At 40.3% G+C, this 15,570-nt stretch overlaps 1 protein-coding gene across 10 annotated transcripts in view; it reads left to right on the top strand.

The window, feature by feature from the left end:
* Positions 1–219: 219 nt before the first annotated feature.
* NCOR1 (nuclear receptor corepressor 1) overlaps positions 220–15,570 on the top strand; it is a 116,156-nt gene continuing 100,805 nt past the window's right edge. For all 10 annotated transcript variants that reach the window (XM_074974688.1, XM_074974687.1, XM_074974684.1 and 7 more), the window contains exon 1: positions 220–345. The gene's annotated coding sequence lies outside the window, so the exon portion shown is untranslated. The remainder of the gene's footprint in view (positions 346–15,570) is intronic.

Here is a 15,570-nt window from a genome sequence, read left to right as displayed (position 1 = left end):
CAGACCGACGGGTCCTGGCAGTCGCATAGTGACACGCCCTCCTTCCGCTGCCCAGGAACGGGTCGACCCGGTCCGGTGTTACTGGAGCTCCCAGGGAGAATAGGGAAAGGCCGAGTGTTCGTGATCTGACCCTGACAGCGGGCAGAAAACGAGAAACGGGCCTCTGGCTGTGCGGGTTTGTTATGTAGCTGTTAGGACCCGGCCACAGGGGGAGGAGCCGCCCGAGCCGGGGGGAGGGGAGACAAGATGGCGGCGACGGAGGAGCTGAGGCTGAGGTGAGAGACTCCGCGAGTCTCGACCCTAGCTTGAGTCGGCCGTCTGCTCCGTTCCAGCGCCGAGCTGTCGGTAAGAGGGGGAGGGTTTCTCCGGGCAACTGCGGGGGAGGCGCTGCCGCCGTTTCGGGCCCCGGGGCCTAGCGCGGCGGCTGTAAGGAGGCGGAGGCTCCTGGCCGTTCCCTTCCTCCCCGGGGACAGAGAACAGGTAATGTGCGGCTGCCACCCTCCGGGAGCGGTGGGGCGAGGAGAGGAGGGAGAGCGGGTGGGGCCGGCATGGGAGGGGCAGGGTAGGGGAGGGGTGCAGAAGAAGGGGGGCTGGAGGGGATTTCAGCGGGGGGGGGCTAGAGAAGCTCGCCCATAGGGGGGTGTGGAGGGGGAACTGTGAATGGCTGGAGGGGAGGTGGGGGTAGCAGGGGACGAGCATGAAGCGGGGGTGGGGTAGGTGTTTGGGGATGAGGGGATTAGGCCTGGGGTGTAGCAGGGCTGGCTATTACCAAGAGGTTTCTGGAGACATTCCCGAGCATCGCTCTTCTCCTGGATGTCGGTCCCTCCTTGGGAGGGAGTGCTGAAAACTCAACCCTCTGGGAACGTGGAGAGGAGCGTGGATTGTTCGATGTACTGTAGTTAGTTTCTGGAGATGTCCTGGTTACAGAAGCTGCAGATTGGAAAGTGCAGCTACTGCCCCAGAGCTGCCTGCCTAGTCCCACACTGGGGTGGGGGCGGGATTGCTGCTGCCGATGCCGACACTGAATTGTTGATTTAGGATCTGTAAATATCCCCAGTCTCTGTCATCTGTGTGGTGTTGCAGGAAACAATGGAGGTGGCTTATCGTAATTGTCCAAAGTTGATGGTAGACTGTGCCTAGTCAGTTGCTGCTCTTCAAAACTGGTTATTGCTATTGTGTATAAGTATATTGTGTTAATTGTAATTGCTCATCAGTCCTGTTTAACATTACCCACTCTTAATATTAAACCAGCGTAAATACACATGCAGGGCTGAATAAACTGTTATTGCTGTCTGAAGTTCTTGTTTTTCATGCTTAGAAAAAGGTGGTCTTTAACAATCCTATTTACTTCATCATTGCAAAGAACTATGTAACCTAAGTGAAAAAACAATAGTGGATCCAGGCTGTAGTTATTTCTCCTTGTCACTAGTGAGTTAACTTGGAATGGTCGGCTTTGCGTCAATATATTTACATTGTATGCTATTTTAAACCTATGGAGTCCATGGGTAAAGAGTGCTGGACCTGTACTGGATTTATGTATTTCATTTTATTTTTTGTTATAGACTTTTTATTATTTGAGGAGAAGTTGTGCTATATTATCTCTTTAACATAGTGATAATTTTGTGATGAGGACCTCAAGAAAAAAGATACTACGGTAGTATGTTTGTTCACATAAGGACTGTGTCCAGATCTTATTTTTTGTTGGCCTTAGTCTGTATAGTAGAACACCAGTTGTTTTGCTATTTCTTCTTGCCTGAACAACCGTGAAGTTTGAAAAAGTATATAATATTTGAAGTGGATTTCTCGTCTGCTGAAATCTGTGTGTGTGTTGGGGAAGGTATAAACTTGTCTTAAAGCTAGGAAAGTTCAGAGAAGTGGATTCTTTGTAGCTATTTTCAATTGGAATTATTTGTGAATGTGCCGTTAATTTTTCTTGGCATTGCTCTCTCATATAGGTTCCTTGGTGAGGTTAAATTTTTGATATAAATTAATCTGCAGGGCAATTTGTTTTTTCATTTGAAAGTGCATTGCATGTTGTTGCTCGTCTAAACGTACTAATGATGCCTGGGAATGAGCAACATTTGGGAGCTTTCTTGCTGTTGGAGTTATAACTTGCATTTGGAAGTGGACAGAGAAAGTGCCGCAATTAAAATATTTTTCCTATTTAGTTTCATGTATTCAGTAGGTTAGAGTACAATGTAGATAACAATATATGACCAGAATGTATTTTGAACATGTAATGAAGGGTTGGCTGATGCTAAAATATCAAAATATATCATAGTCTTAGCAGGATAGAAATTAATATATTCTAAATGCTCTCAGAACCCATATAGGTTACTTATTTTGTCATCCACACCAGGCTTTCTGATATTTGAATTGAATTTTGCATTAGAATTCTGTTAATCTGATCTTTTTATTTAAAGGGATACTGTCAACTAGAAATCTGATTTCAAAAAAATAAGGTCATAGTAGCTACACCTGCCTTTGAATCTCTTTCTTCAGTTTCTCTTCACCAGTTGTTGTGGCCTTATAATTACATCTTTCTATCTTCTAAAATATTTATCTTCCCAGTGATTGTGGGTGAGAGACTTTTACAAACAGGGGAAATGGACTCCATACAAACTGCTGTCAAATGCACAATTTAAAAAAAAAAAAGTCCCTCAATCGTTCAGTTATATTTCTTAGTTGTTACTTGTAACAGTAAATTAAAATCAGCCAGAATTGTGTTTTTATTGACCGTCACATTAACTTTTTCTCTGCATAACATTAGTCATATCTCTCTTCGTTCGGTGTGGGTCTAATTTTCCTTAAAAGCTCTGGGCCATTTTTGTGTGCAGTATGTTTAGCCTATCTGTCTCTTTACTTTTTGTGCTCTCCTTAAATTTGCTTTTTCGTTGGGGGTTTCCTGAAGTAGCCAAAATATTATTCACTTTTTCTTTTAATACGTATGGCTAACTTTAAAAACAAGAAAAAAAAAAAAGAATGTTAATGATCATTGAAGTTGGAAGCCAGGTACAATGCATGCAAGTGCAATGCAGCACAATAATAATTAAGAATACTACCTGTATAGTGGTTCCATAACATGGACAAATGTTTCCTGAATGCTAGTCTGATGCTCTTATACTCACTTTTGAACTATTGTCAAATCTGAACCAAAGTCACAAGTGAAAAATGAATAAATTAACTTAATGTGCCACATAGTCCTTCCACTGTAAGTGATCCAGATGAAAATTCTGACCTATGCACCATTGCTGTCTGTAAATATTTACTTTGGTCTTTTTCTAAATTATGCAAATAGTCCGGAATGTGCTCAATACATTTCCCACTTACAATGAAATTCTCTGCTTCTCTGTCTAGAAACGATGTTGTGTACGATGCTAAAATCTTCACTATGTTGCCTTGATTTTTATCCATTCTCACTGATAAATTGCTACGAGTTTGAAGTCACCTGGACCTTATGGAGCTTCACCTTGGAGTATTAGTCTACATGCAGAGAATTCCAATTTACTTTGGAGCTAAGGATCTCTCAGGATACTCGGAGGGAACTTGTATGTCCTTGAATCACCACGTGTCCAAAACACTTAAACAGTGCTGCCCAGTTAGTCCTAGACTGCTTTGATATGCAATGTTTTTGTTTCTTAATGCTTGAGGAGGATGTTGGTCTATGTGGTTTTTTTTAAAGTGACTGACTTCAAAGGTTATTGCAAAATAGAGATCTTATATTTGTATGAAGGTGCATTAGTCAACCTCTGAAAAAATCCTATTGTGCAACTGCTTGAAACAATGAAAAACTCAGTCCAGACAAATAAAATTTAATCACTGCTGGCTGGACTTAAAAATCCTCGGTGCTTTGGCTGACCAGATTATCTAAAGCTGAAAATAAGAACTTTCTCACTGTCGTTGTGTGAATACCTCTAGAAGAAATAGAAGACTTGTCCATCATGGTGTGATGGTTTCTTAGTCATTTTCTTGTTTCCTTCTGCTAGTTCAGGGGAAGTGAATTTGCTTAATCCTGTCAGCAGTCATCTTGAAGTGATACTGTATGTATTCATCCCTAGGGAAAGAGGGGAAAAATAGCCTCCATAGGTTTGTTTGTTTATTTACTTATTTTGCTCTAGGGAAACTGGTGGTAAGTTATCAGAAGAATTTCTGTAGAGACTTTACTGAAGCTGCCATGAAGGGCAACAACTTGGCAGACCATTTATGAGAGCATCCTCATTTCAAGGCAGATGACTAACAAATGCTGAACATGGTTTTAACTTGTATCCAGAGCATTTTCTTAAATAAAAACTTACCTATCCCTCATCTTAACGTGTATACCTACTGATTCATGTTTTATTTGGAGACATTAGAAGGTTAAATTCATTACAACTACAAAACTCTATTCATCCAAAAAAAAAAAAGGTGAGTGGGTAATGGTGCAAAACCGCAACCTACAACTAATTAGTATTCTTAGTCATGATAAGATTTAGGAGAAATATTTTCAGTTAAAAAAAGCACATCCTTGATTGGTATCCACTGTAGATTTTTATCTTGGATTAATACATACTTTTAAAAAGAAAAGGAGGACTTGTGGCACCTTAGAGACTAACAAATTTATTTGAGCATAAGCTTTTGTGAGCTACAGCTCACTTCATCGGACTAACACGGCTGCTACTCTGAAACCGTACATTCTTTTAAAATATTGTCTGATTATTCGATGCTTTTGTTCTGATATACTGGATGTCCACTGAATGCATCCGATGAAGTGAGCTGTAGCTCATGAAAGCTTATGCTGAAATGAATTTGTTAGTCTCCAAGGTGCCATAAGTCCTCCTTTTCTTTTTGCAGATACAGACTAACCCGGCTGCTACTCTGAAACATGTAAGAAGAGTATAACTTGTGGCCTTATTTATTTTTTGTCACACCATCAACATAGTACCTCTACTGGTCTGAGCCTTACAAAAGGGTTGTACGTGTATCTGTTCATACTTTCTGTTAAATAGCACATGCCTCAAACTCGGTACTGAACACAATTAATAGAAATAATCCTTTTCTCTGGCATGCCACTTTTCAATTTGGTATAGCGTATTTGACAAGAAGTTTGGTACTGCTTTTAAATTCTTTGAAAATTCTAATTTTAAAGAATATTGTCTGTGTATCTAGAGTGTAAGCCTGAATTTGTCTTGAGCCTAATTGAACTTGTATTTTCCTCTGCACTCTGTGAAACACTGTGTGCTCGATACCCAAGGGCCCACCTCTACATGCCTTTGCATATCTCTTGATAGGACAACTATCTATACTTATTAGTGGTAAAGATTCTGTGGTTTCTTTACTCTTTTTTATTGTAGACCTTAATAGTATTTTAAATATACTATTAAGTGTTAATCCCATAGCTTTTTCTGGGTGGGGTGCAATATACTGTATATGACCTCGAGATTATTATTGTACTAATGAAAGGCTATAATTTTTGAAAGTTCCATTTTTTTCAAGATACACTATTCTACCTAATTTAATAAACCAACAGAGGCAATGGGGTTTACACTTGGGGACTGCTATTTTATTCTTAAATTGCCTCAATGTTAATTAATGATTGCAATGGTCCTAGAGCAGGGGTGGGTAAACTTTTTGGCCCGAGGGCCGCATCTGGGAATAAAAATTGTATGGCGAGCCATGAATCCTCACTAATTGGGGTTGGAGTGCAGGAGTGGGTGAGGCTCTGGTTGTGGGTGTGGGCTCTGGGGTGGGGCCAGCAATGAGGAGTTCAGGGTGTGGTAAGGGGCTGTGGGGGTGGGGGATGAGAGCTCCGTCTGGGAGTGTGGGCTCTGGGTTGGGCCTGGGGATGAGGAGTTTGGGGTGCAGGAGGGTGCTCTAGGCTGGGACCAAGGGGTTTGGAGGGCGGGAGGGGGATCAGGGCTGGGGCAAGGGGTTGGGGCACAGGGAGAGGCTATGCGGTGCAGGCTTTGGGCAGTGCTCTCCTCAAGTGGCTCCTGGAAGCAGAGGCCATGTCCCCACTCCAGCTCCTATGCGGAGCTGTGGCTAGGTGGCTCTACATACTGCCCTGTCCGCGGGCGCCACCCCTGCAGCTCCAATTGGCCACAGTTCCCGGCCAATGAGAGCTGTGCAGGCGGCGGTAGCAGCGTGCAGAGCGGAGCCCCCGGCTGCCCTTACACGTAAGAGCTGGAGTGGGGCCATGCCGCTGCTTCTGGGAATCACATGGAGCGGCCCCCGACCCTGCTCCCCAGCTGGAGTGCCACAGCACCGGAGCAGGGCAAGCCCCAGACCCCACTCCCTAGCGGGAGCTCCAGGACTGATTTAAAAATGGCTTGCAGGCCGGATCTGGCCCATGGGCTGTAGTTTGCCCACCCCTGTCCTAGAGTGCTCTCTGATAAATTACTCAGTGCTGAATTATGAGGTACTTCAGGATGGAGTAGCTATTTTAACCCTTAATTTCTTTGGTTGGGATAAGTCAGATTCCTAAAGGACTATTTTAAGTCTATTAATTGTACGTGTAATGCAGTCCTTTTAAATGAGTTCCTAGTAAGAAACTGCTTTAAGTATTTGTTACATTTTAATGAAGAAAACCTGCTGCATAAGTTTATAGTTTGAAACGTTGGGCAAAAATGTATTTACAACAGGAATAACTTCAATGGCTGTCATAGTTTTAAATTTTCCTAGCACTCATAGTATATTTCCAGGCAGCTCATAATAGAAAAACGTAGTTTCACAGTGTATGAACTGGCATTAGTGAGCATCTTCCATATCCGGAATTAAAATTTCTCTCCAGAAAATTGTTTAAAGCAATAAGTACTACTGATCTAAACGTCTTGTTTGGTCTTTTTCCAAGTGTTAGTTGGTGGGCTTATCAAAAGAATTCCAGTCATCTGATCCTTTGGGTTAGCGTTTTGGGCAATATTGGGTCTATTTGAGTGCAGTGGTATGGTTAGTCACTTTGTATGGTTACTCCTCATCTTCTATTTTCTTCTGAAATATTTAGTTTATGAATACTACGTCATAATTTGTCAAGTCAATATCTCTTTAATAGTCAAATTCAAACCTGGTAGTTTTGATATCCATTGGGGGAGAAATGGGGCGTGGTAGGAGGATGCAGTTTGGAGAACTGTGACCACACAGCGAACTTCCTGCATGTCCCATTTATTTAAAAGCAGTTTTAGCTAGAGATGGCCTGTCATTAGAGAAACAATCTTCTGTGTCATAATTAGGTTTGATATGTACCTAAGCTCTTGGTCAAGCATAGCAAAAGCAGACTGTGTGTCTTAAACAGGAAGGATGATTGTGTAGTATATTTCTTATTTATGAGGTTTGAGATCATGTGACACAATGCTTCTCAGGCCAGATGAAACGGGAGCAATTCATGTTCAAATATAAAGTTCTGTGAACTTTGCCATCATGCTATTTGGACTGATTATTATTACTTATTTTCTAGATAGCAATTTTTCAGGCATGGCTTCCAGTTTTCAGTTCATGAGGGCTCTTTCGTGGCTCTATTCAGCTATATGCTCTTCTCCTATTTGGAACCAATGGGAGTGGAGATGTGGTGGAGAGGAGACCAGGAGATGCATAAAATGTCTTCACAATGAACGCTTTCTAGTATTGCATGCTTTTCATATGAAATTTTAAAACCATAATCCCTAACTACAGGTCTTGAATTATCCCCTCATTGGTTGTACCTAACCCATCACCTAGCACAAATTTAACCATACTTAAATCAAGAAAATGTTTAAACCCCCCTCACTCTAACCAGTGAGTGGAGGACTTCCCCTGATCTCATGGTTTCATGTTGTGGTGACCTTCCTTGGCCAATGAGGGCTGAGTGGGAGTTCCTTCAGGATGTATGAATGCCAGTCCTTCATTAGCCACAGGCAGGCGTAGCTGAAGAGGGATGAAGTGTTTCCTCCCTCAGAGACTGTCTCTGCAGCCAGCAAATGAGAAACTAAAAACTGAACTGTACCTCTTGTTTGCTAGCCAATGGCCTGTATCTGTCAATGTTTACTTTTGCTTGAGATATATACTCTTCTAGAACAGCACACCTTTTTTCAAGATAAGAGGGTTGCTGATTTAGATACTACTTAACAGATGTTAATACAGTCTGAGTTCCCTTTCCTCAGGAACAGATTATGTTTCAAACATTACATGGCCTAATTACCTTTCATGTGGTCTTCCATTTAATGCATCATAGCTTCATTTAACCCAGGCCTTGCATTTCTGTTCACATTAACAACTTTTATTTAACATCCTAAATTACAGCATGGAGATTAGAGTAGAATTTTGCTGGATAAGAGTAATTGTAATTTGCACTCTATTAACTCAGTAACTTTTGCTTTGGTGGAACATCACTTTTAAACTTAGTAGTTACTTTCCAGAAATGACTTAAATTGGTCATTTAAATTATATTATAGCTTTAAAAATCCTGTAAAATTGGTCCAAATTGTTTAACCTGCAACCAGCGTTCATCTTTCAGAACTACAGCAAAAATTTGTTCTTTATCAAACTTGAATTATTAATATTAAGATTGAATAATATTTCAGAAGTATTTTTATTAGTGTGTTAGGAGTTTGACAGTACTGTAGTCTGTGTTCATGGAAACTTCCTGTTCCTAAATCAGAATTTTTATATATTTATACTTTGCAGTCTTAGTGTAGCTGGAAAAGTCATGCTGATGTTCCATATTTGCTGATAACAGATAATACATGACATCTTACTTTTGGCTGTTGTAATGCTCTTTGGCTCTTGTCATTCCTGTCACTAGCTGTATTAAAGTCTCCCCTGTTTTCTTCTCATGTCACCTACAATGTGAACCAGACACGATCTGTAGTTAGTACTTCGGGCATTGAGGAGTACAGTAACACTGCCGTAGTGTGGAATACATAATCTCTCCATTTCATAAAGGGCCCTCACTATGGATCTTTGGCCTTAGAAGCTATTGTTAAAACATTGCCTTCTTAAAGAAGAGATTCTTGTAAAGAGTAACCCATGAGTTAAATGTTGCAAGAAGACCTCCATGCTCCCAATAACTTTCTTGTTGCTGAGATACAAATGCATGTTTGTTGATTAAGAAGTTAATTTTGCCTGTTGGCTACATCTGCAAAATACAATAAGCAGTAGAAGAGTAGTTCATGGATATGCAAGGAAAACTACATAGTCAAAGCTTTCATTGGGGAAAGAGGAAAACAATTTATTTGGGGAAAGAGAAAAGTTTCTTCATTTTTTCCCTATCCAGCCAAAATTTCAGGAGTTCTTGTAAACTTTAGTTTTATTTCACATTTGGATAGCAACTTTTCTTAACATAATTACATCAAGAGATTTTGTTACATAAGACTGAACGATATGACTCTGAAATATGGAATCCATAACTACTATACTACTTTTTATTCGGAGTTCTATGTGGAATCGTTAATTTGCCTTGAACGTTGCTTGTGTGTGGGTGTGTGTACATATTTTATTATTTATGAGAAAATTATTATGTCCAGTAAACAGATGGATTTGTAGTGAGAGCACAGCCACTGAGACCAATTCTAATCCTGTCTTTTTCCACTGATTACTGGCACTGGGCAAGTCACTTGACCTCTCCATTTTCCTTTTCTATAAAATAGCCTTACCACTTAACCCTTCACAGGAATATTGTAAAGTGTTCATTAGTGTGTTAAAAACACTCTGAAGAGAACTACTTACTAAATGCTATGTATTACGTCCAAGGAAAAGGGACAGAAAATAAGAGATGCTGTTACTGTGAATGAATTAAGATAAATGGAAGAGACTCCAAAAGGAGCAGAGTTGTGTAATGTGCTTGCTCACTTCATGGACACAAGTCCTACTGGCTTCAGTGGGAGTTCTGCCATGGATTGAAGGCAGTATATGTCCTTTAGTTGAACAGTCTGCTACAGTGCAATTAGGAGAATACTAACTTTATTTGTGGTAAACAAAAATGTGTAGTATTCCATAGTTCAGAATGCCCATAAACTGAACAACTTGTGAAGGATTCAAGCAAAACTCTCAATCTGTGTTTGCCATTATGTACCAGCATCACACAGTATGGGCTCTAACTTACCCTTCCAAATCTGCAGTTAAAAGCAAAGAATTTGTATTTTGCTCATGATTTAATTACTTGATTTTGTTTTCCCACATCACAGCCGCTCTCAAATAATACCATACTTATTTATTTGTATTATCATTGTGCCTAGAGCACTAGTCATGGACCAGGAACCCACCTCTTTTGGAAGGATAGTAATAGTTCCTTTCTAATAAGTAATTGATACTGGTTATTGACTTTAGCCCAGTGATGTTCTGCAGCATTGATTAATTTCTGTTGGACTCACTATAACACATAGAAATCCAAATGATTTATAAATGTCTGCCCTCCCCCATGGCTGTACCTTTCTCCTCTTTTCTACCAGCACAGAGTAGATGCTCAGTAAGTTTTTTCTTTTCTTTTTCTTTCCCCCCCCAGGATGAGTGACTGAGACCTGGGACTAAAATATGTATTTTTTTAAAAGATACACTTGTTTGGTTGTTTCAGTGCTGGGACTTCCTGCCGAACTGTGTTCCTGGTACTTGCTATTTCTTGGTCCATGAAAGTTCACATCAGGTGACCTTCAGTGCAGTCTATAAGAGCTCATAATATTTTGCCCAGTTTTTCTAGAAATAAGTTTGCAGGATGGAGAGGGAGTAATAGTGTATCTGAGTTGGTAGGGAGATCTTTGAGGTCTTTGTTAAAGCTTCTAGTTATATTTTTAATTATACCGGACAGAATCTAGGTCAGGTTTCTGTAGTTCAAAAAAATAAGTCACAATCATTTCTAAGCTATAAAAATGTTTTTTAGGTAGCTCAAGAGAAGGCTGATTTGTCAGGTGGTGGTACAGATAGATTACTTTCTGTTGTCCAAGAACAGCTCTTGTAAGAATGAGTGACATTACCCATTGTACCACAAAAACTGAGACTGAAATTACCATTTTTTTCAAATGTCAGTCAAATTCAGTTTTGGTGCTGAAATGATAACACTCAGTAAGATAAGGAAAGGTTTGTGTCAAGAGAGGAAGGCTGTAATTGTAGCATGCACTGCACTGGCACGCGCGTGCGCGCGCGCACACACGTTAATCTTGGTCAATAAGATCCTCATATTTGTTGCAGGTTTAAGAGGAAAATTTTGAGGGAAAAGAGCTACCTGTAAGTAAAGTTCTTGTGACTAAATGGCTTATCCAATTCCATAATAGCTCCCCATGTGGACGCTTTATTCTGGTATAATTTTGCAGTAATTATTCCAGAATAAAGTGACTTTTATCCCAGAGTAGTGTCCACACAGGGAACTCTTCGACAATAGCTTATCTGGCAGTAACTGTATTGTGGTCAGTTTCCCCATAAAGACAAGGCCTTAGTGTAGAATCTTTGGGAATTAAGTTTAGACTTGATTGTAGAAGCAATATAAATGTAAGATGAAAAGTATAGTGGAGAGAGAATACTGTGGAGCCATGCCCGTTTTCTAGATTTGACACTGAAAATGCTATTGCTTACCAACTCTTCAGAGACAAGTGGAACATACGTTTTGGCATTATGGAAACATACAGCGTGTTTGCAGTATTAAATCATGTCAGGCTATTTGTATAAATATTGGTCAGACACAAAATTCTGTTGATCCAGTTGATTCTGTGTACGCATAGATAAAAATGGTTTAGGGTGAACAGATCAAACGTAACATTTTTCAAACCACAAATTAGAACTCTGTCATTGACAGGATGGGGGTGGAAATGTGAATACCTTTTGTGATATATTTTTTTTTTATTTTTAAAAAGCTTCAATTTACATGTTGCAGTTAACTGTGAATCGCTATATTCAGCTTTTAGAAGTAAGAGTTACTTTTAGCAATTTAGTAATTGCCCCGTTGTGACTTCAGGAGCTGAGAGAATTCTCAGTAGTTTAAATGGTCTCTCTCCAAATTCTTCTCAATGAAGATTTAAATCAGTTGTCTCCACACACCCACTCACCTCTTTCCCCCTCCCTAAATAAAATATATTCCAAGTCTGAAAGTCCAAGATCTTCTTGCTAATGAGTTACATTAGAATGTTGGTGTAAACACCTTCTGAATGCTGTTATAGTACTTAACTCTTTCTAAAACTTTAGCTGCTCTTTCTGGGTTTCTCTGGAACATAATTGTTGTCAGTTTTGATGGTCTTTTTCTTCATGTACGATTTCTTACTATTTGCAGTTTAAATTTGTTAACTGAATTTGATTAATATACTTTAAAGTTCCTTGAGTAATGGGAAAGAAAAAAACTCAACAGCATTGTTTTGTATGACTTTCTTGGACAATATAGTACTATTCCCAGTGGTGCTTTTGGGGGCCCCTAAAGATTAAGACATTTCTAATTAACTGAGCAGCATGATTATAAAATGTTAATAGGGCCTTATGTGCCTCATAGCTTGGTATCTTAATAGAGATAGGAATGGCAACTTTTGTGATCATACCTGTTCTACAAAAGTGTTGTCCATAACTATTTAAGACTAAGGTCCTCAAGGGACAGTTAAGATTTTTTTTAGGTTTCTTGTCACAGAAAACAAAGAAGGCAGTACAAATTTATGAATTACAATAAAAGAAAACAAGTAGCTTGCAATAAAATGCTAATTAAAATAAAATGACAATGCATTATTTGAATTCATCATGATAACATATGTCCGAGTGCCCTGGACATGAACATGTCACTTCTGAGATTTTGAGGACCAAGTAATAAATGATCCCCAGCACTTATGAAAAGGATCTTAACGTTTTTAAATAATACATTTTTATTTGTTCTACAAAAGTTCCCATTTATAATACAGAGCTTCCTAAATTGGCTAGTGCCTTTGTGAATTACTGATGTTGATCTATTAAAGAAATCGGTTACATTTTTAAAAAGTGCAGTAAGTTTTATATGTCCTTTGAAAAGAATCCTTAATCTCTTGTCATTGTCTCCAACAGAATGCACACCGAAGGGTCTCAAGGCTACAAGTGGAGTATATCTCCTACATTTCTTGTATGTAAATCACAGTATAAATGAGTGTATATTTGGAAACCAACCTTCTGATTGGTTCCTGAGTTAAACCAGAGAGTACTCTGTTTTGGAGTTGGCCTCTTATGCTAATGTTTCTGTAGCTAAATGGACTAATTTCTTGTCCATTTCTGTAATAGTTTGCAGGGAGGTTTCTTGTTCTAAGACTCGGTCTGAAACAGCGATCAGTGGGAGCCCTCACTATCTGTGTGGTTGGGTTTTTTTTGTTTGTTTGTTTTGGGTTTTTTTCTTCACTAAAATTCTTCATTGCTGTTTTTCTTGAATAGCCATCTTATGACTCCATTGATAATGAGGCAGGAAACTGGTGACTGCAGAGCTGATAACTTGCATGAAATATATCCGATTCTGAATACTATGTATAAACGGATTGATACTGGTAAAGATGAGTTTTCATCAGTCTGGAGTGTTAGTTGTATTACAAAGCTAAAGTCCAAGCGTGATATTTCTTGCTTTGGGAAGATAATTGATCCAACTTCCACCAAAAATTGGTATTTTTTAAAATTGATTTTTACTGTTTCTATTTCCTTTTGTGTTGGGTAGCTTTCAGAGATGTTAATTTGCTATTTATGCATTACTCATTAGATGTAGTTTATGATTAGCTGTCAATATGGAAACATTTCCAATGGATGTTTCTGGTAAATAAATGTATCCTGTTTTCAAGACCTATCAGTTATCCAAACTGTGTGATTTACTTATGCAACTCTTGTTAGCATTAATAAAGTTCTGTGTAACTTTACACATGTTGATGGCATACTAGACCAGGGGTTTTCAGGACAAATTTTTGGTGGTCTCAGAGTGTGGCCACTAACTCTGCATCTTAAGACCTCTTAAGCTTTTTCCTAAAATACTTAAGTAGCTTTAGGAAAAGCAAATAAATATGCACATAGACATGTCCAAATCATTGTAATTTATTTATTGCTAGCTAGTAACTATGTTGTGAAGAGTGATATTTACAAACATACAAGTATCACATTTTACAGCAGACTTACTTAGCCCTGGCAAGCCTGGAGATAAATTAAGCCCTGGATGGAAGGTCAGGGGAGGCAGTTGGGGGCTGGGCCCTGCAGCCTGGGCCCAGGGACGGAGTGTTGGTTGCTGGGGTCTGCCACTGCGCAACCAGAGCTTGGGGCTGGAGCCGAAGGCCCCATGGCCAGAGCCTGCTGCCCCACCATCCCTGGAAGGTGGGGAATTCACTAGCTGCCTGCTCCTCCAGCATTGTGTCCCAGGTGTCTCCAGAGGGTGGCAGGGCCAACCCCTACTGATGGCCCCAGCAACCAACACCAAGGTGGTGTATCCAGGAGCAACAGAGAGGGGAGGGGCTGCTACTTTGGTCCATCCCCCTGTTCCGTGTCTCCCCCCGCCCTCCCCCACAGCCCAGGAGGCTGGACCACAAGAAAAGCCCCTGGTGGCCACATTTGAGAAACACTGCACTAGACCTCTTAAGCTTATTGGTGCAGAATTCTGTATTGTAGTGCAATAACCAGATTTTATAGGTCTCCACTTTGCAACACGCATTGTGAAATCATTTTCTTGCACAAATGACTAGCACAGGAACATGCCTTCATACTTTTAAAACTTAGACAGTAATGTCAACAGTCAATCTTATGTGGCATCTATCAGGAACTTTGGGCAGCTTGAATTTAAACTTAAATTAGTTTTCTGATTGTTCCCCTATAGTTTCCTTGTGGCTTTGGCCACAGCTCTCCTACTCCCCTTCTCGCAGTATCACCATTTCCCTGTCCTTTGTCGTCGTCCTCTACTGCTCCCAACAGCTTCAGCTTCTCTTATTTCCCTGTCCCCATCTATCTTCCCCAGCCCCCTTTTGGCAGTTCAGATCCATAGCTCTCCATAGATGCTGTCTCCGTCTCTCTGGTGACACCTGCATCTATACCACACTTTTCCCTGGCACTACCTCCCTGGCACTGATTCTCCCCCCTCTCACTTCATACCTGTTCCCATCTCCCTCTATACTCAGTCCATCAAAAAAAAGGGGGGGAGGACAACCCCCAAAAATGCAGTACTATCCATACAACCTCATCTCCCACTATCTCATCTACACCACAAAGTTAGGTCCACGCAAATCAACTTGTCAATCTATTTATGTATTTGTCTACACTGAAACTTATTTCTGGTCAGCATAAATGTCTGTTATAGTGATTGAGTAAAACCACCTCCCCAAACAGTGTAGAGCCACGGTAGACCTAATTTGATCAATGCAATGTGAGCGTAGACACTGCGTGACCTGTGTTGACCGAACAGTCTTCCAGCCACTCTCCCATAGTGCCTCAGTCCCTGAAACAGTGACCACTCTGCTCACAATTTTAAACTCCACTGCATAGGAGTAACATAGACTGGAACACTTCCAAACCCCGTTCTTCCCCACCCAAAAAAAACCCCACGTGTTTTTGAAATATCTTTCCTGATTGTGCGCCATGGCAAGCATACCTAGCAACTCACCTTTGTTTGTGTCTACCATACCATGGCTCCACATACAGCCAGGCATTAGACACGCGCCTGTGTGGAGAAGCAAG

This window comes from Natator depressus, chromosome 17 (genome assembly GCF_965152275.1).
Source record: "Natator depressus isolate rNatDep1 chromosome 17, rNatDep2.hap1, whole genome shotgun sequence".
NCBI classification, from domain to species: Eukaryota; Metazoa; Chordata; order Testudines; family Cheloniidae; genus Natator; species Natator depressus.
This window is presented reverse-complemented; position numbering and strand designations above follow the sequence as displayed.